The sequence below is a fragment of the Heptranchias perlo genome, chromosome 2 (genome assembly GCF_035084215.1).
Source record: "Heptranchias perlo isolate sHepPer1 chromosome 2, sHepPer1.hap1, whole genome shotgun sequence".
In the NCBI taxonomy this organism is placed as follows: domain Eukaryota; kingdom Metazoa; phylum Chordata; class Chondrichthyes; order Hexanchiformes; family Hexanchidae; genus Heptranchias; species Heptranchias perlo.
This window is the reverse complement of record NC_090326.1, coordinates 61,677,940-61,700,040: the sequence shown is the minus strand read 5'-3', so window position 1 is coordinate 61,700,040 and position 22,101 is coordinate 61,677,940. Positions and strand designations below refer to the sequence as shown.

At 39.5% G+C, this 22,101-nt stretch overlaps 1 long non-coding RNA gene across 2 annotated transcripts in view; it reads right to left on the bottom strand.

Moving 5' to 3' along the window:
* Positions 1-14,654, bottom strand: part of LOC137333622 (uncharacterized) — a 51,543-nt gene extending 36,889 nt beyond the window's left edge. Inside the window, exon 1 of one of the 2 annotated variants that reach the window (XR_010965945.1) lies at positions 14,481-14,654. This is a non-coding gene — a long non-coding RNA (uncharacterized lncRNA). Of the gene's footprint in view, positions 1-7,598; positions 7,680-14,480 lie in introns of those variants that run through there. The other variant, XR_010965944.1, reaches the window with a different exon arrangement.
* Positions 14,655-22,101: the final 7,447 nt, after the last annotated feature.

Genomic DNA, 22,101 nt, shown 5'->3' with positions numbered 1-22,101 from the left:
TTCATGGAAGGTTAACAATGAACCGTTACGTAACGTTAATATTGAAGGAATCGGTATTGAGTCCAGTTCAAAGTTTAGCACAGCTGACGCAATTGTTTGTTATTTTCTATCCTCCAAGGAGGGATAGTTAAGTCTATAACTATTGTACATCTACAGTATTGCTACTGTTCACTTATCCATTTACGGTTTCGTGATTTTACTCGAAATATTTTTCGCAGATTCAAAGGGGGAAATTTTGATTATGTATGATAGTGTAAAATGGGTGATAACAAATCGGCAGCCTCAGACTGAAGGACCATTGCTAAGTGCTGTAAATTATTGCATACATTTTATAAAAAAGTAAACTTTGCAAGAAATGGCCTAGCAAGCCATTCAGTTATACAATCTTGCTACGAAAAGTCATAATAAGAATAAAACCGGACGACCACCCGGCGTCGGACCACTAGGCACCGGACACGACAAACGCAAACCAAGCCCAGTCCACCCTGCAAAGTCCTCCTCACTAACATCTGGGGACTTGTGCCAAAATTGGGAGAGCAGTCCCACAGACTAATCAAGCAAGAGCCTGACGTAGCCATACTCACAGAATCATATCTTTCAGCCAACGTCCCAGACTCTTCAATCACCATCTCTGGATATGTCCTGTCCCACCACCAGGGACACCCACCAGAGGTGGCGGTACTGTGATATACAGTCAGGAGGGAGTGGCCCTGGGAGTCCTCAACATTGACTCTGGACCCCATGAAATCTCATGGCATCAGGTCAAACATGGGCAAGGAAACCTCCTGCTGATTACCACCTACCTCCCTCAGTTGATGAATCAGTCCTCCTCCATTTTGAGCACTACTTGGAGAAAGCACTGAGGGTAGCAAGGGCACAGAATGTACTTTGGGTGGGGGACTTCAATGTCCATCACCAAGAGTAGTTCGGTAGCACCACTACTGACTGAGCTGGCCGAGTCCTGAAGGACATAGCTGCCAGATTGGGCCTGCGGCAGGTGGTGAGCGAACCAACACGAGGGAAAAACCTACTTGACCTCGTCCTCACCAATCTACCTGCCGCAGATGCATCTGTCCATGACAGTATTGGTAGGAGTGACCACCGCGCAGTCCTCATGGAGATGAAATCCCGTCTTCGCACTGAGGACACCATCCAACGTGTTGTGTGGCACTACCACCGTGCTGAATGGGATAGATTCAGAACAGATCTTGCAGCTCAAAACTGGGCATCCATGAGGCGCTGTGGGCCATCAGCAGCAGCAGCAGATTTGTATTCCAGCACAATCTATAATCCCATGGCCCGGTATATTCCTCACTCTAACATTACCAAAAAGCAAGGGGATCAACCCTGGTTCAATGAGGAGTGTAGAAGAGCATGCCAGGAGCAGCACCAGGCATACCTAAAAATGTGGTGCCAACCTCGTTAAGCTAAAACACAGGACGACAGCGGAAGCAAAATGCTATAGACAAAGCTGATCAATTCCACAACCAACGGATCAGATCAAAGCTCCACCACATCCAGTCATGAATGGTGGTGGACAATTAAACAACTAACGGGAGGAGGTGTCTCTGTAAACATCTCCATCCTCAATGATGGCGGAGTCCAGCACGTGAGTGCAAAAGACAAGGCTGAAACGTTTGCAACCATCTTCAGCCAGAAGTGCCGAGTGGATGATCCATCTCGGTCTCCTCCTGATAGCTCCACCATCACAGAGGCCAGTCTTCAGCCAATTTGATTGACTCCACGTGATATCAAGAAACAGCTGAGTGCACTGGATACAACAAAGGCCTTGGGCCCCGACAATATCCTGGCTGTAGTGCTGAAGACTTGTGCTCCAGAACTAGCAGTACATCTAGCCATTCGCAACCCCTCAGATAATGAAGCAGTCCGTGCCCACATGCAACAAGGCCTGGACAACATCCAGGCTTGGGCTCATAAGTGGCAAGTAACATTCACACCAGACAAGTGCCAGGCAATGACCAGCTCCAACAAGAGTGAGTCTAACCACCTCCCCTTGACATTCAACGGCATTACCATCGCCGAATCCACCATCAACATTCTGGGGGTCACCATTGACCAGAAACTTAACTGGACCAGCCACATAAATACTGTGGCTACAAGACCAGGTCAGAGGCTGGGTATTCTGTGGTGAATGACTCATCTCCTGACTCCCCATAGCCTTTCCACCATCTACAAGGCACAAGTCAGGAGTGTGATGGAATACTCTCCACTTATCTGGATGAGTGCAGCTCCAACAACACTCAAGAAACTCGACACCATCCAGGACAAAGCAGCCCACTTGATTGGCACCCCATCCACCACCCTAAACATTCACTCCCTTCACCACCGGCGCACTGTGGCTGCAGTGTGTACCATCCACAGGATGCATTGCAGCAACTTGCCAAGGCTTCTTCGACAGCACCTCCCAAACCCGCGACCTCTACCACCTAGACGGCAAACGGCAGCAAGCATGTAGGAGTAACACGACCTGCACGTTCCCCTCCAAGTCACACACCATCTGACTTGGAAATATGTCGCCGTTCCTTCATCATCGCTGAGTCAAAATTCTGGAACTCCCTCCCTATCAGCACTGTGGGAGAACCTTCACCACACGGACTGCAGCGGTTCAAGAAGGCGGCTCACCACCACCTTCTCACGGACATTTAGGGATGGGCAATAAATGCTGGCATTGCCAGCGACGCCCACATCCCATGAATGAATAAAAAATACTAAAGTAAACATGTATTATGTACAATAAATGTAACCTTGTCACACCATGTTTTAATTATTCTTGTATTATACAAGCACAAGCTTGTGGCAGCCAGTCCAACATAGCAAATAATCTGTTGTGCTATTAACCTATAGTACATTAATCATACCATTTGTTCTGCTAACTGTGTGGAGTTTCAGGTTATCTGCATAAACCATGTGTAAAACTTAGCATGAGGATTGCATTTTTTCACGAGCCTCTATGGTACAGCTGAATAACTGCTTGAATCAGCTTTGGTTCAAGTGCAATAGTAAAGGTAATGACCATTTAATTCCATGTGACACCATGGAGAAAACATCGACAAAGATAAAGAGATGGTGTATTCAGTAAAATGTTACAAAGAAGAGAAGCGTTCACAGCACAATACTGCACTGATTTCAAACCACAATGGGCACAGCTCTTGTGTGTGAAAGAGGTCCAGAGGCCTGGGAAAGTGTATAACCAGACAATGAGGTTTGTAAAACGAAATACGTATTTGTGCAAAGATCACGAGCATGATGATGCCAATTAATGAATGTATCCTGTCGTACATTGGGGTCTGCTGCAGATACATTCTTGGGTACAGTGCTGTTCGTCACTCACTTAAGCGGTCTGAGCATCTTACTTTTATGGGGGTTAACTCACACTGCCCTGTATCTACATGTACAATAGAACGACTCAGAAATGGAAAAGTAACTTTCCATTCTGAACTGGACCTGATACTCGTGTCTTTCACATGTGTATTTCTTTAATCTCTCTGACGGCAGACTTAAACTTCTATTCTTCAGTAATGACACAGCCTAACTTGGCAATGACCTTTGCTGAAAAGAAATGAATAGAGTTGTTACAGGAGCAATAAATATGAAAGGCTGATGGATCATAGAATCAAAGAATCTTTTCCCACTTAGTGATTCTGGCAGGGAGCCTTGACCTTCCAGTAGCAAGTAACCAAAATAATCCGACCATTAATTTAAATAACTAGCAAAATCCTGCTGTCAAGTAATTATCTTATTCTGTGTGTAATCATAGTTTCACACAAACAAAACAAATAAGTGGAATCTCCATCCAATAATAGCATTAATTGTAATCTTGCAGTTAAATCACCAAAGGTCATCATGACGTGGCAGGTGTTGAGACAAGGACAAGAAAAGATCATTCAACCCATTTAATTCCATCCCGCCATACATTAAAGGGTCCATTTTCCAAATGTGAAGTCCAAGAGTGTTGCCTTGCCTGCTAGGAGGGCATATTGGAAAATTGCAGGTATGCGTCCCATGATTTCCCAATACGCACTTTTGGTGGGCAAAGGTCTGTGCTGGGATTAGGCCTTTGGAAATTTAGCTCTTACCTCTCCCATTCCAACAATAACCACATTTTGAGCATTCCTAATGTTTTTGGCTCTGCTACTCTAGAAAATTGTTCCAAGCACTTATCATTTTTTGATAAAGAAGTTCTTTCTAATATCTGTTTTAAATTTACTTTCCAATAATTAAAATTTGTGAACCTACTCTCGTGGCTTTATTCAAAATAACATTCTAAGTTAACTCTTACTATGCAATTTAATTTTTTATATACTTCATTGAAATCTCTCCCTTACTGCTCTCTTTCTGCACTGTAGAGTTAAAATTTCTCTCATCTTTCTTCATAGCCCATCCCCTTTACACCTGAGAACAATCTTTCAGTTCTTCTCCGGTTGGATTTCTAATCATCCGCTTGCATCAGTGGTGGGAAACCAGCAGGCCTCCTTCACATTGATCTTGAATGTTGCAGTTCAGAACTTCCTTGAGAGCTCTGAAGACCAGGCCATGGGATGTTGGACCAGTGCCACGTTACTTCATATAATCACCCTCCCCCATACTGAGTTCATTTTAAAGGATGGAAAATGTTGTGGTGTCCGCTAACCTCCATGCCCGATATGCGTTTCTGGCAGGCAAAGCTTCATCCCATGGCATAAATTCGTAAAATTTGCCCTGTAGTATAAATCAGAATTCAGAGCCTGACCTAACTCCACAGCGAAGAGGAGTAAGATTTCCTGAAGGAGAATGTCTCACTCCGCTTCACTTCTGAGTCAGGTCAGGCTCTGACTCCAGATTTATACTACAAATTTTGGCGTCAGTGAGAAGCAAATCATTTAATGCCAATACTATTGTCGTAGTGTAGGTTTAGCCTTAGCAATGGCTTACCTCAAAGTTTAGCAGTTAGTTCCTCAATATAATCAGTGAAAATTAAAAATAAGCACAATTTAATGTTTAACTACTTAAATATTTCATGTACAACTAATTTTGCAATAGCTCATTTAATCACATTATGACTGCTTTTTCATTTTTTTACAAAACAAAGAAATAAGGCTTCCTCATTACAAAGCTTTGCAGCAAAACAACGTGTATATAAAGTCTAAGAACATTATTTTATAGTGACGATTACCACGTTTTATGTGTATATGAGTGGATCAAACAAAAGGATATGTATTTACCTGTACATATTTACCTGATTGACGCTACAGATTTTTTAAACCACACTATACACAACAGAAATGCTACCAAATTCAAATAGTTCCATTAAACATATGGCACAACTAGCTACTATTGTTAGAACTCATTTGTATTTTTTGATTTTGCATCATCACGTATCAATACAATATAAATATCTATTCTGCTTGCTATACCAAAAGAATTGAATGAAACATAATAACCTAACTCTGTCAGCAATATTAAACCTTGCTCCATGTAGAACAGTTCATCGTCGTATCAGAACATAAAACATTACTTATGCTGATTAGATCCACCCCCTCCAAATTGGTGTATTTGATATTTTAATTCAACTGGTCAGTGAAATAACCATTACTAATTGTATAAAACAAAACAGAAAGGGCGGTAATCATAATTCTTTATAATTAATAGTCGACTACCCATGGAAGTGCACATAGGAAGACCTGACCAGTCTTCAGTTGAAGCAGGGCTAAAGGGCAAGGGCTAATTGGAGCAGGGCATATAAATGTAATTCAGTATCCATTTTAAAATCATACATGCTGTCCTTTTTATAGTTACATTATAACTTCCCCTATTTGCATTTATAATGGAAATTGCCTATGTAAGCATGTCATACTGTAATTGCATTCTCTCACAGTGAGGGTGCTGCAGTGCATCCACTGGCAGAAGGTTGTAATTACAGCATGACACATTGACATGAGTAGTTTCTATTATAAATGTAGACATAGGAGTTTATAATGGAAAAAGTTGTCAGGACGTGCATGCAGATATAAGATTATAGGAAAGTATAGAATTAGAAAAGATTCTTCAGGCCATCTGACCTGTCCCACTCCCTCCCTTAAATATCCATTCAATTCTCCCTTATGTTTTCCACACTATAGGGTAAATTTTCATCGCATGAGCAGTAATCTAGCAGAGTGGATCGCCCATCCATTATAGAATTCGCCCAATATTCATTCCATTGAAATCAATGGTTCTATACTGAGTGGGCAAATGACTCTACCAGATTACCGCTTGTGCAGTGAAGGTGAATACTTACCCCATCCGTCACCACTGTCTCCTTGGGCAGTCCATTCCTTGCATTCACCATCCTCTAGGCAAAGTATCTGGCCAAATCTGAACTGTCTGTGCACCTTCCCTCTTTTAAACTTGAGCTCATGTCGTTCTAGAGTATATGGCAACCTCAAACATATTAACATGGTTCAATTTATTTATTCCCTTAAGTATCTTGAATACATGAATTATATCTCCTTGAGCCTGCTCGTCTCTAAAGTAAACAGTCCCAGCCTTTTCAAACTTTACTCAGCTCAAATGCCTTAAACTAAGCATCTGGTTAGTTGTCCTTTTCTGCACTGCTGCTAATGCCTGAATATCCTTGTTATAGTACAGCACCCAGAATTGTACTTAGCATTCCAGGTGTGGCCATATCAATGCAGTGTAGTGACTCCCCTCCTGGGATTTATGATCTATCCCTCTGGCTGTACTTCCCAGGATAGTGAGCTAACCACCTAAATCCCTAGATCCTTCTATTGTGTTGTGTCCTGTAGCCCAAAGCCATTTAGTTTATATTCCCATCATTTATTTCCCTTCCACTAGTATCATTACTGTACATTTTTCCACATTAGATGCTTTTTGCCATTCATTAGCCCACCTTCCTATCCATATACCTCTGCATTTTGTTTGCCTGTTCCATACTGTTTGAACCATGTCACCTCCCCCCTCAGCTGCAAATCATTTATATCCTCTGTAAACAACAATGGGCACTGATCCTTGTGGCATCCATAGTGATGCTATGCCATGTTGACACAGCTTCATTCACAACCACATTTTGCTTTCTCCAGTTTAACCAGTTTTCAATCCACCTCAGAAGCTTGCCTCACGTACCAAGACTTCATATCTTGATTTTTAGCTGGGTCCTAATAATAAGACCAGCTCTCTGATTCTGCCTTTGAATTTGGAGGACCCTGCAAAGTCCCAGTTTCATCATTCTGCCATGTTCATTTTGCACTCTCCCAGCTGGAAGCAGTCCTCATCACAACCGAATGGTCTCCACTTCCAACTGTTGGTACATGTCTTCCTAGTCACCCTCTCAGGATCTGTGCAGTGCCCCATAATGATATCAGTAGTGCAGTATTTGCCCAAACGCACTTTGCATAGTATAGAAATATAATTCATTAAAAAATCTTTGTAATGTTGTGAGCATTGTCTCTTGGCTCCCTCATGTTGTATATAATTAGCCTATTTAGAAATGCCTGAAATTTCTATAATAAGGTTATATTATCGCTTCATCAACTTCAGAAGAGTGAACTGAAAAAAAACTGTTTGTTTTACAGCACTAGGGATGTATTAGGTTTACATACCATTGTCAAAGTATTGGCTGAAGACTATCTCTCTTATCCTGCATTCTGTGCATTTTACCTCCTTACTTGGTTCATGAGCTACCTCTGGAGCCGAGTTAAAAAGACTGTTTCAAACTGTTGTTCCCAGTCACTTAACTGATCGTGGACATGCAATGTAATATTTTCTGGAGCCTATCAGGATTACCTTTAAATTGACAGCTCTTTGGGGAGCTCAACAGTCCAATTAAAGGACACATGAAGATAACATGTAACGTTGTTCTCTATGAGTATATTTGCTTCATCTATCTTTTTTTTGGCTTGAGGGTTTTATATGCTTGTTATTTTTAAGCTGACTAAAATATTTCCAAACCAGATTGGAGAAACAATGTTCTCCTTTAAACAGGCTTCACTGTGTAAATAGCCTGTAGTTTTAAGCAAGCAGGCACCAATCCTGGATCTGGTTCCAACTGATTTGAATTACACTGATCCAAATAACATTACTCTCATCGCATGAATGGAATGTTAGTGTCTTCAGCACAGATAGCATACCATAGATATTCACTTAGAAAATAAAATCTAAAACAGTTTGTTCAAACATTAAGTCATGTATGACCATTTATAACAAGACTACAATCTCTGTTGCATTACAGTGGGAATATGATCTGGTTCATCCCATTTTCTCCAAACAGAATCCTAAACTCCTTCAAACCTTTACTTCCTATGGGCAAACACATGCACTGGAAGATTTTAGAAAGAATTTTTAACAATCATAAAAATAACATATCAAACCAACCTTTTAATATGTACTAAAGTTGTAAAAGAAAAGAAACAATCTTTCTTTTTTTTTAAGTCAAAGAAAAGCCTTGATCAGCCCTTTTTCTTGAGCTACTGTACTGCAGTGATTGGCAGTACATTAAATAGGGCTTTGTGTTGGCTACAGATTGGCTCCAGAATAACCAGGATGTCGGATTACATCCTGCAGACTTAGTGACTCCATGCAGCCCCTATGATAAATTTTGCAATATTTTGTGGGAAAACTTATATTAAGCCTAACCTTAACCTTTTATGAGGTTATTCGCCAAGCAAAATGTCCATCAACTGACCTAGAATATTAGGTAACCAGAACTAAATGAGCTCCTTTGTGAGAAACAGCACAAAAATTTCAATCACAAAAGCTGTACAAGTAATGCAGGGCTGTCTGGGAAAGTGAATGTGTGAATCCTACCTCTGTGTCAAGTTAGCATCAGTAAATAAATACACAGAAGCCAATGAAATGGAGCAAAACTCATTTAATGTAAGATAACAAATGCTGATATGTTCCTAAATGCTTGATCATGTTTTGAAATAATGCTAGACTTGCCTGGTTGTTCCTTATCATTAGTTTAATCCTTTTTATCAAGTGACTAATGGAAGGTCATCTGGCAGTATCACTTAACTATTCACATTTAACAGTCAGTTTACAAACAGTCGTAAAGTTTTAACTATATATTAAGTATAATGAATCCAGTGATGTTTATACTCCACAGTAAAATCTGCTTATCACTGTAGTCCAGAGTGGGTTTCAATCACTGTTAGTTTTTATTTAAAAACTCAACCACTGATGCAATTGTAATTACATACGATAAACCAATCAGGAAAAAAGAAATTCTGCACCTAAAATGCTTTGTACTTGCTGCAATATATTTCCAAACTATTAATAAGTAGCAGATTAGTGCAAGTTATCAAGACAACCAACCCTAATTTGAGAAAATGTAGACACGTAAGGCTTTTCATTTTTGTAGTGTGATGAATAGCACGAGGAGAGATTACACAAACTAGGGTTGTGTTCCCTGGAATTTAGAAGATTAAGGGGTGATTTGATCGAAGTTTTCAAGATATTAAGGGGAACTGATAGGGTAGATAGAGAGAAACTATTTCCGCTGGTTGGGGAGTCTAGGACTAGGAGACATAGCCTAAAAATTAGAGCCAGGACTTTCAGGAGTGAAGTTAGGAAACACTTCTACATGGTCAGGGTGGTAGAAGCTTGGAACTCTCTTCCGCAAATGACAGTTGATGCTAGCTCAATTGTTAATTTTAAATCAGGGATTCATTGATTTGTGTTAACCAAAGGTATTCAGGGATATGGGGATAAGGCGGGTATACGGAGTTAGGTCACAGATCAGCCATGATCTCATTGAATGATGGAAAAGGCTCAAGGGGCTAAATGGCCTACTCCTGTTCCTATGTTCCTATCAGTTTTTTTTCAGTAATCCTGTACGATTTCCATTGAATGAAGTTTAGGCTTTTAGTCTGCTTTTTTGGATGAAAATATATAAATAACCTATTAATAAGCAGGAAAGCAAGCATTTCTTTGTCCAAAATATCATTCTGAGATAGAATTGTCGTATTCACTTAAATAAAAGCCAACAATTTCCTTTCTGCTGCAGCTCATATCATAAAGCAGTAATAGTTTAGTAGCAAATCTAAAGAGCATGTTTAAACCTCAGGAAGCACATCATAACAAGATATCTCTACATTGGGCCTCAAGACAAAAAAAACAACACAATAAATCAATATTTAGAACATTCTGTTCATATATATTTTCAGTATTTTGTTTCTTAAATTTCTTTCGTAGCTGGAGGGATTATTTTCTTTTGAAGTTGAATGATGTCTTATCAGCTAGCATCAATTGATACTGAAGGGAAGTGAAAATCACTGTATGCACTCATTCTTATTCTCTGGGCAATATAGTGTTTTGTGGACTAAAATCTGGTGCTATTGTTTTTAATGGCAAAACATAATTTCTGTGCTTGACTCCACAAGCTCTTAAATTGGCCAACCCTTTAGTTCGCTCAACTCGTGGAAGCAACTTTGTGTACACAAAAATATGAAAAGCATGAAAGGTGGAGCAGCACACTCACTTTCATCAAAGTATCACTTTCCAGCCTCACTGAATTTATCCATTATTGTATTACGTACCTCATAAAAGTGGCTCTTGTTTCACCATCTCACCATTCTGACTACAGATGAACGGATCTTTCAAACTGAGCTTCCAGGCAAATTCTTTTGTAGTCTAATAGAAACTGTTACAAATTCTTCTTGCTGAGGGTTACAGGCCCTCCTCTGTTGGCAGTTTGCTCTGAATTTGATGCCTGGTTAGGTTAGACTGTGCTGCTACGACTCGTGCAACTGTCAAGCAAAACCTTCAATTTTGACCTCCAAATGTCCAGCACCTTTTATCTCCTCAGTTAGAAAAAATGAACTTGGCTTCTCATTAAGAACCCTATTTTTCCCTCATAGACTTTATATTTGAAAAGAGAGTTCCCTCAGAATACTATTACGTAATCGCACGTGAGAGTTAACAAAAAGTACCGAAAGAAATTGCAGTTTTATTGCCATAGTGTTTTATTTGGCTTTAATTTGATTTTGTGGCATATATAGTAAGTATTTCCAGAAAATGGATGCTGTGCTCTTTGCTTTCCACTTATGCTGTATATGGCCCACGGCAACAAGTTGCTGGCGGTATTATACATCAGTATAGGAAATTCAGTATCGTGCCATCCCAAACTATGCTAATTTTATGCAATGTTATTTTTATTAACTATTGTACTTATTAGGGTAGCTGTGAAAGGTGATAAACATAATATCATAGTGATAACTCAACATATAAGGGGTGACATTTTGACTTTGGGTGATAGTGTGAAATGGGTGATATCAATTCAGCTGCTTGTTATGCCTCTCACCCAATTTTCACTTCCATTGACTTCAATAAAAATGAAAATCAGGACAGATGTATAATGGGCGGCTGACTTGATATCGTCTGTTTTACACTAGTGCCCAAAGTCAAAATTATCACCATAACTTAATCTGTGGAATCCAGCAGTTTATTATTAGCAATATGTTTGACATATTATTACAAATGTTTGACACGTCTTATTTATTTGTTTCAGATTTGCAGTTTTGTTTTTTTTATTCTCTTTTAGAGTTTTTCTCCTGTTAGGTTAACCATCATCATGATTCTTGTATAACTGAGAGAAACCAGAGTATAATGAAAGGAAGAGCATATCATGTTTACTGTAGAAAGACAGCACATTTCATTGAAATAAACATTTTACTTAATGGTAATGAGTCGCCTCTAAGTTCTAACAAAGTTATGAAAAGTTCAGGAAACGTTTTTTATGAGCTGGTCGATTTCAGAAAACAATTCCCCAGTAATTATAACAGTGATAATGACAATTACCTGATGGTGGGTGTGAGAGAATTTGTTTGAAAATGCTAAATTTTGGTCCAATTAAGATCAGCAGTTGTTTTTATCTTTTTTTTGTATCAATTAATCAAAATTCATACCATTATAGAAAAGAAGGAATTTGGCTGCCTGGTATTGTGCTCTGTGCTGCTGGAACTTAATACCATTGTGCATTACTGTGTTTAAATGTTTAGTATCAGCAAATTCTATGTATCATCTTAACAAATTAAAAGTTAACTCCGTACACAATAGAGACTAATGAGATTTGTTATTGGATGTTCTGAACTGGTATTAGCAACAATGATCACTGTGTGATCTCTCAAATGAAATAGTACAGAATGATTCACGTTTATGTAGTGCCTCATCACATCTCAGAAATATCTCAAAATGCTTCACATGCAATGAATTACTTTGACATTTGGCAACTGTTGTTAGGTAGGCAAACACAACAGCCATCTTGTGCACAGCAAAATCCAATAAACAGCAATGAAATGAATGACCAGTTAATCCTTAGAGCAGAACATTGGGGATTATGCCAAACTACTCCCAAACTTCACAAGTGCTGATGACAGTTAGGTGATTGCTCCCTAAAGACCTTCCTCCGATATGGTTGTTGCAAAATAACAATAAGAAAAATAATTGTTGCTTTATGACTACACAGATAGAGGAAGTAAACCTAGCTGAAATAACAATATCCAGGTGCAGAAGTTAATGTTCCTTTAAACCACCTTTCCTGTGCAGCTCCCTTCTCTACATTCGCTGCTTTGATTTACTTTGTTGTATTGTGATGCACATTTTAACCCTACCCAATGGGCTATTAACTTAAATAAACCTTTTTATTAACTGCAAAAATAAGTACTTTGCTCCCAACTTCAATGCAATTCTCCCGAATACTTTGGCTAACTTTATTTTATCTGTGAGCACCACACATGTTTCTTTCAGGAAACAAATGTTTAGTAATTATTTAATTTAATCATTACCTTTACTTTGTTACTTTCAGAATTGCGTACATTTATAACACATATAATATTAAGAAACATACACAATTCTGAAATCATTAAGGCTACAAAATATATTTTTTAAAGATGATACGGACCTCGTAGCTTTGAATAGATTGAAAGTATTTTTATATCACTTCACTGCACCAGAAGTGAACCTTTCGTTTTATATCTGCTAGCTGCTATGATTAATATGTGTTTTATTCATTTGGCTGAAACATTCTATATATTGCAAATAACTTTTATTGCTATCACCTTCCAATTTTTCTTTAGAAACAGTATGAGGCACTACAGTAGCAGTTAGGCACCTGGTGGGTTAATTCCTGCAGGTTTCTCAGTCTGTATATTGCAAGCTTATCTTCGAAGGCAGCAACAATGATTTAGGGGAAAAAAATGAAAAAAAAATGATCACAGGAGAAAAAAACAATACATGATTAGACAGGTAGTTTGCATCTCCTTGAAGATGTAAGATTGATGTCTGTTTCCACTTGGTAATGCGGCTTGATTATTCAATCCGCATTGCTTTCTTACACAATTGCTTTTGCTTTCTTGCCCATCATTAGACTTTTCCAGTATTAGCCTGAGGTTATTTATAGCTTTGTATAGACATAGAAGAGGTTTGTCACAACACAGAGGAAAGAATCAAAAACAAATGAGCTTGGATGGATTTGCCAAAATCAATAGTAGTTTTGTATGTTACAGTGTAAAATTCAAACAGCTGGATAAATCATTACAGTCTGTTGTGTCAAAAGCCGATGTGGCAGCAGGGTATGATGAAGACCCTTTCTTCAGGTACCTTGATTTCTCAGGCTTTTAACTTGAGTTTTGGTTTCAAAAGCTCTTTGAATCGGCTTTTTTTGTTTAATTTTGTTTAGATGCACTGCTCGTGTTTTTGAACAGCTAACTGCACAAAGGTTATGTGAAGTGAACGACTTTGAATTTTTTAAGCACATATCAATTGTGAATTCCGCTCTGAATAACAAGATACTAACTAACAACAGCCGAACATGTTTTCTTTTTTTTGAATTGCTATAAATGCCCATCCTTATAGCCTCCATCATTTTTGATTGAAATAATTTATATAAAAACTTCAGTTAAATGTTTGTTGCAACATGAATGCATTTCTGATAGGTATCCATAAGTATATACATTGATAATGGTAATCCTTTTATCCTTGAATATGAAGACGAGCTCTGGATTCCACAAAATGCCTTCATCTTACCATTTCCATTTGATCTCATTAATAGATTATAAAACATTAAAAACCCAGAACTTTTTTTTATGTCTTCTTTTGTACACAAATAAAACTCAGAATTTTACAAATCAAAGTATGGTGTTTTTATTGACTTTTTCACTGATGTTATAGGTTAGAACATGCATTCAAATAGAGGAACGTTATAAAACAAAGGAATTGTAAATATAAATGTGTCATATTTATTGTGTATATTGAATAGAATACTAACTGTTGATCATCAAATGCATGATGTTGGATTTTCAAAGAAACTGAAAATTAATTGAGAAAAGCATATATATATATATATATTTTTCAGTTCACTATTAAACTAGTTTTTTAATTTACTTTTTTTATTTGGTACAAAATCCTTTTTGATTTCTTGCTCCTCTGAAGTATAATAAGGTCGTAAAATAGGATTTTTTCTTGTACATAATGTGCGTGCTTACCAATTCTCCCTGTGCTCTCCTTCCCAGGCTGCTCTGTGCTGTATCCACTTAATCACTCTCAAAGTCTGGGCAGGGTTCTCAGATGTCGAGGTAGTGTGAGTCTTAATTACGATCCTTCCAAATTACAGCAGCAAGACAAAGTAACGTTTTGACAGATCAACAACTGTACAAACATGCTTCTAATTCCTAAAGCACACTGCATCGTACAGTCGGGACATCAATATCACATAAGGCACTACTAAAATGGCTTGTTTTAAAAGGAGGCAGGACTTAGAAAATAATTTTATTTTGGGGTCCTTATTATTCAAACCACATGCACTGTTCTGATGAAAGATTTTAGCATGCGCAAGGTCACTGCTGTCTACAACATACCCATTCTTTACAAGACTTTTAGAAGAAGGTGATGAGGTTACATGTTTCTCAAGGCCATACACCTTTACGTCACTGAAGCAGCTTCCCCCTCATGTAGCCGATCAAACCATGCACTGTATAGTTTCACTGTGTTATTACTTTACATAATTCTCCTTCGAAGTTGGAAAAATAGGCCTTGGCTTCAAACAACCTCTCATGGAGAGCAGCTTGTTGCAGGCATCTCACTTAATAAGCATGAGTGCAAATTGTTCAATACAGCTGCCAATTTCAGGTTACTCTAACTCAAACCACAACTCTTTTTTGCATGGTGTGATAAGAACCGTTTATTGTCACTTTCAATTTGCTAACTTAATAACTAACAATGATAAATGATGTTAACAGAGCTCCATTGCAATAAGGTCTAGCCCCCACAGGATGGAGATTTCCTCAGGGAAGCAATCAAGAAACACAATATTTATAAGAAAATAATTACATGAGAATTGAGATCCTTCTTGCAGCAATTGCTGCTACAGTAACTTTAGAGAATTAGATAATTTAATTACTGGAGTTCCATCACTTCTCAGAGACTTCCATTCATGCAGCTTTTTCAGATGCAGGAAGCACAAAACTAAAAGCACGGATATGACAACACGATTCAAAATGGTAGTCCAGCAGGAATGGTACGAAAGCCAATCTTAAGTCTGGTTATTGTTTTAAAAATTAAATTTATATATGCTATTAAAAGGCTTGTAGATCTCCATACTGTACTTTGGTTGATAATCTCCAAATGGACACCATTAAAGAAATTGGCCCTCCTTCCACACCTTTTTCTGTCTCCTTAATCTCAAAGGACTTATGCTCACACATTCTGAGCTTGTATCCTTGCAGAACCACCACAGTAATGGAAGGCGGAGGAGCAGCAGACTATGATGATGATGATGATGAGGATGATGATGAAGGTGAGATGATGAGGATGATTGTGAACAAGGCCGCATAGGAGTTCCTGGAGCAAGATGGTGCCACAGAAGCAAAATCATGCTCCCTGTTCCTCTGTCCCAAACCCCTCCATTTCACCTTCTGTGTCACTTTCTTTCTCACGCCCACATGTCTGTTCGGGTACTTTCATCTGGGAATATTAGATAGTGTTATTGAGGAAGTGGCATAGGGTGATTCACAGAGCACAGGGGAGCTGAAGTAGTGGGGAACAGGTGAAGATGTGCCACCTTCCCAATAACAAATGAGGAGAAGGCTGCCCGTAGCTTCAGAGTTGAGGGACCCAGATATCATGGATACTCTATTTCTCTGCTATTGCAACACAGTGGGCTTTTTCCTCATTCTGTTAATGCTTACTTCTTTTTCAATTGCAAGGTTATGCAGAATATAGCAAATATAACTTTGCTGCACATTATGGGAGCTACTTCTTGAGTGGTCCAAATAACAGAATCTTTGTTTTAAGATAACAGTGGTGTGCTCTGCAATAGTTCTGGTTGTACTTATCTCCATTGGCCTAGAATTTAAATGGGGTGAGTTGCACTGCTTTTACACCAATAGAAATAGATTTGCGCTCGCCAGTGCCTCTGGATTGGTATTTACACAAAAGTTTCTTGGGTCAGCTCATTTGCATATCCCCTGGGAGGGTAATTGATGTAAATCCTATCTAAAATGGGTGTAATCTTCTGGAGTGCAGCTATCTTAGACTGCAGCCTTTAAAAGGACAGTGGGACATGGGAGGCGATACCAAACTGCCCAGGAACAAACTCCCAAGGTGCAGCCAACAGCGGCTTGCTGCCAGGAGCAAGCTGCCATGAAAGATGGGCCACCTCAATCCCATTACCCTTTTGTAGAGCATTTGCAGCAACCACCTCTCGCAATACTGGCTCTCAATTTTGCACCTAGGAAAAGTACTAGAATAGATGTTAGTGTACAATGCACATGTAGCCTCTCAGGGAAGCACAGTGTTGGGAAAGAATAGGCTGGCTTGCATTCTCTTTGGATTTTATTGTGATGAAATGGAATTTGTACTGGTGTCATGGTTTGTTATTCATAGAAGTTAGAGCCATATGGTGAAGGGTGCGCTTACTTGCTAATAAGTCAGTATCAAGCAAGTTTACCCTTTCCTGCATGACTCTAATTGCCATGAATAATAAACCATTACATCGGTGCGCACAAGTGATTATTGACACTCATGTAAGTACTAAGAGGGCTGATGTGTTGTCATGTTCCAGGATGGGAAGTGTATTGAGGGAATATTCCTTCATAGGAAAGTGGGGGAGCAGGAGATAAGACATTGGTGTCAAAGGTAGACTGTTACATAGAAGAGAAGACTTGAGTGATGAGATATCTCTGATGCCCCTTGCAGCAACCACTGAGAGGTGTTTTGAGTACTGGTAGTCGTGATACTCTCCTCCATGTAGTTCTAGCTCCAATGAAGCTAGGGCCTCATTACCAATAATGTCAGTTCTTTTTGTACGGTAAAGTTGTGAGGGGCACAGCAAATTACAGCTATAAATGACACACGATCTGGAGCATAATGCAGGGTCCTTTCCAACCTGTCCAGGCAGTGAAAGTGTGCATTTAAGACCCAAATGGTCCACTAGGTGACCAATCTTTCAAGGGCATGTACCTCATTGTAGTGCTCCTCTACTGAATGTGGAGATGCCGGTGATGGACTGGGGTTGACAATTGTAAACAATTTTACAACACCAAGTTATAGTCCAGCAATTTTATTTTAAATTCACAAGCTTTCGGAGATTTTCTCCTGAGGAAGGAGAAAATCTCCGAAAGCTTGTGAATTTAAAATAAAATTGCTGGACTATAACTTGGTGTTGTAAAATTGTTTACAATCCTCTACTGAAGGTTGGCCAATCTTAGTGGGGTCATTATCTATGGGAGTAAGCTTTGTCACCCAGAAGCCATCCGTTGACTTGGTTTTCTTCTCTGAAGAGGTCGGGAAGTGTCGAGTTTCAAAGGATGAGTGCATTGTGACAAATAACAGCATATCTGATGTAGACATGTAGGACTCTTTGCATTTTAAATTTTTTTTAAAAATTCATTCTTGGGATGTGGGCATCACTAGCAAGGCTGGCATTTACTGCACATCCCCAGTTGCCTCTGAGAAAGTGGTGGGAGCCTTTTTCTTGAACTGCTGCAGTCCGTGTGGTGAAGGTGTTCCCACAATGCTGTTAGGTAGGGAGTTGGAAGGGCTGAAAAGCACAAGGGAATTAATGAAAAGTGATTTAATGGCAGGAAGCTGATGCTGCCAAAAGTTACTTGCCCTATTATGCTCTGCAAATACACCAAAAATGGCAGAGAGATTATTATATTTACATTGTGACATATAAAAATGGAGGTTCACATTTGGGTGATATAATGTCTCAAGGGTGCAATCAATAGCCCCCACAACCCTCTGATATCCAGCAATTCTGAAAATTTGATGGCCCTCTCAATCATCTGTCTGGGCCCATTGTTGAATTGTAAAAACTGAGCTGCTCTGACAAAGAGGGCATTGGTGACTTACCTTATAGAGGAGTGTACATTCAATTGGCTGATCTGTCAAAAGTCCACTGTGGCTCCTGGGGATGAATTTACAGTGTAAAAGTGGAGAGCTGTTGTGACTTTCTCTGTCACAGCCAGAGCTGTCTGTGCTGCGGACCTTGGATGCAGATCTGACTATGCAATGACTAGAGTTCCTCTAAAGCTTCACGAGTAAAATGCAAACTCCTGAGATATAGCTCCTATGAAAGGTCTCAGAAAGTTAATCTGGGTAAATAAATCCTGGTGGGTGGGTACAGCTCCTATGGTCTGACTCTCTTCTAATGCTGCCTAATTAATCTGGCTTCCCTTACAGCCTCCGGCTGCTCCTTCTCCTCTTCCTCCGGCATGTTTATCAGGTAAGGTGGGATTGCCATTGGGATGCCATTGTGCAGGCTACAGATATTTGCTCCCTAATTTTCTAGAAATACAATGCTCATTAGGGGTAATGCAGAATGTAGGTGAAGTCTTCCTCAGAGCAACATTGATTTCTTTCCCCCCAATACTTGCAATGAGTTTCAAAATATGGCGAAAAGTCTCCACGACAATTCTCACTTCAACAATGTGTCTTTATGCAAGTACATCTACCTCGATAAGTAAGTCCTGGCAAACTGCACCTTTTAAAGGGCTGATGGGAAGGTGGAAGTAACGGAATTTAGGCCGAGTGACATCAGCCTGTCCTAACTCAGGCCTAATTGACGTGTTGCTGTCATTGATTGGGTGGGCGCTTCGTCAACGCACTTGACACTCAACAAAATTTATGCCAAGTGCTTCTGGAGTGGAACCTTGTCAGACACCGGGCCCAGTCCAAAATCCTTGTCTCCACAAAGGTGTAAAAACAGATTTACACCTCCCTCCCCCCAATCTAGGAATTTCAGGGTCAACATTGCTTATTTTGTATGAGATGAAAAATAAACAAAAGTAAATGAAATCCTGAAGAAATCCAAATGTTGAAGGCACGAAAATGGGAATGCATTTCTTGGAAGATCTGAAAGCATGCTCCGTTGGAGAAATTTGAATTTTTAGATTAAAAATAAGTCATTTAAGCACCTTTATAATTCATATAAAGGTAAGGCATCCAAAGCCAGAGCTCCCTGGATGACAAAGGAAATAGAAGTTAAAATAAAACAGCAAAAGGAGGTTTATGATAAATGTCAGGTACAGAATACAATAGAAAACCAAGCATTACTGAGGTAATGAATGAATACTTTGCATCTGTCTTCACAAAAGAAGTGGATGAAGTTAATGTCGCAATAGAGGAGGAAGGAGTAGAGATATTGAATAGGATAAAAATAGATAGAAAGGAGGTGCTAAATAGGTTGGCATCATTTAAAGTTAACAAGTCCCCCGGTCCAGATGGGATGTTGAGGGAAGCTAGGGTGGAGATAGCAGAAGCTCTGACCACAATTCTTCAATCCTCCTTGGATATGGGAGTGGTACCAGACGACTGGAGGATTGCAAATGTTACACCCTTGTTCAAAAAAGGGGAGAGGGATAAACCTAGTAACTATAGGCCAACCCAGTCTAATATCAGTGGTGGGAAAGCTACTAGAGACCATTGTCAAGGAAAATATTAATTCTCACTTGGAGAAGCATGGGTTAATAAGGGACAGCCAGCATGGATTTGTTAAAGGCAAATCATGTCTGAATAACCTGATTGAGTTCTCTGATGAAGTGGCAGAGAGGATTGTTGCCATCGATGTTGTATATATGGACTTCCAAACAGCATTTGATTAAGTACCACATAATAGACTTATTCGGAAAATAGAAGCACATGGTATTAAAGGGATAGTGGTGACTTGGTTACATAATTGGCTAAGGGATAGGAGGCAGAGAGTAATGGTGAATGGATGTTTTTCTGACTGGAGAGAACTATGCAGTGGGGCCCCCCAGGTGTCGGTATTTGGACCATTGTTTATTTTGTTATATGTAAATGACTTGGACGTGGGTATAGGGAGTACAATTTTGAAGTTTGAGGATGATACAAAACTTGGCAACGTAGTAAATAGTGAGGAGGATAGTAGCAGACTTCAGGAGGATATAGACAGACTGGTGAAATGGGCAGACACATGGCAGATGCAATTTAATGCGGATAAATGTGAAGTGATGCACTTTGGGAGGAGCAACATGGATAGGTAGTATAATCTAAATGGTACTATTTTGAGGGGGTGGGGGTGTATATCCACAAATCTTTGAAGGTAGCAGGGCTAGTTGATAAGGCAGATAAGAAAGCGCATGGGATGCTTGACTTTGTAAATAGGAGCATTGAAAAAAAACCAAGGAAGTCATGCTCAGCCTTCACCAATCATTAGTTAGATCTCTGCTGGAATACTGTGTACAATTCTGGGCACCACACTTTAAAAAGGATGTCAAGGCCTTGGAGAGAGTACAGAGGAGGTTTACCAGGATGATCCCAGGGATGAGGGACTTCAGTTATGTGGAGAGATTGGAGAAGCTGGGATTACTCTCCTTACAGAAGAGAAGGTTAAGGGGAGGCCTAACAGAGGTATTCAAAATTATGAGGGGTTTTGATAGAGCAAGTAGGGAGAAACTGTTTCCTCCAGGAAATGGTTTGATAACCAGACGTCATATATTTAAAATAATTGGCAGAAGTACTAAAGGCAAAATGAGGAAAAATCTTTTCACACAGAGAGTTGTTAAGATGTGAAAAATACTACCTGAAAGGGTGGTGGAATTAGATTCCATAGGAACTTTCAAAAGGCAATTGGATATGTACTTGAAGAGGACTAATTAGCAGGGTTATGGGGAAAAGGCTGGGATTTGGGATTAAATTGGACAGCTCTTTCAAAGAACCGGCACAGGCACGAGGGCCGAATGATCTCCTGCTGTGCTGTAAGACTCTATGATTCTATGATTCTAGATAATTAATAGATTGTACTTCTAAATAAAAGAAAAACAAAGCAACAGGCCAATTCGAACATCACTTACCCAATAGTTACTCCTCTATTCACAAAGACAGTCTATCTTTCCCAGGCCCAGTTCACAAAGATGCTGTGCTCCATCCATTCCAAAAAGAAACATTTTCTCCTCCTCCAAAGTTCCATGTTTATACTGGAAGTTGAAGTTTTCTTTCTCCAACTTTCTCTTCATTCACTGTCATTCATTCCATTTTACTCCCATTTCTCCCTTTCCCTGCCATCTATTCTCATCCACTTCCTTTCACTGCTATATATTTTTATCCCCCACTGAAACTGAGGGGGTCAGGACCAGGCCCTGTGGTGGCATTCCTCATAGTGGTGAACAATATAGGGAGAAATATTATAGGACTCAAACTAGAGACACTGCAGAGAAGAGCCAAAATTGCTAATCCCTAGTGTCAGGGGTCTAAGTTATGAGGAAAGAGCAAAGCGACTCGAGGTTTTCAGTCTAGGACAGAGGCACCAAAGAGGTGATTTTATAAAGGCATGTAAGATAGTAAGTGGTATTGAAAAAGTTAATCTGGAATACTGCTTTAAATTAAACAATGGAAGTAGTAATGGGAACACAGGTTTGAGCTAATAAAAGGCAACATTTGGAATGGATTTCCAGGCAGGGGTTAAGGTGAAAACACTGGAATCATTTAAGAAAGAGCTAAATGCAGGAATGGGGGAAATGTAGGATGGATGATTTAAGGTGGGCTGTATGGTCTTCCTCTTGCTATCTTGGGATACAGAGTTTTTTGTTTTTTTGTGGGGGTGGGGGAAGAGGGACTATTTGGATTTTTTTACATATGGAGTGG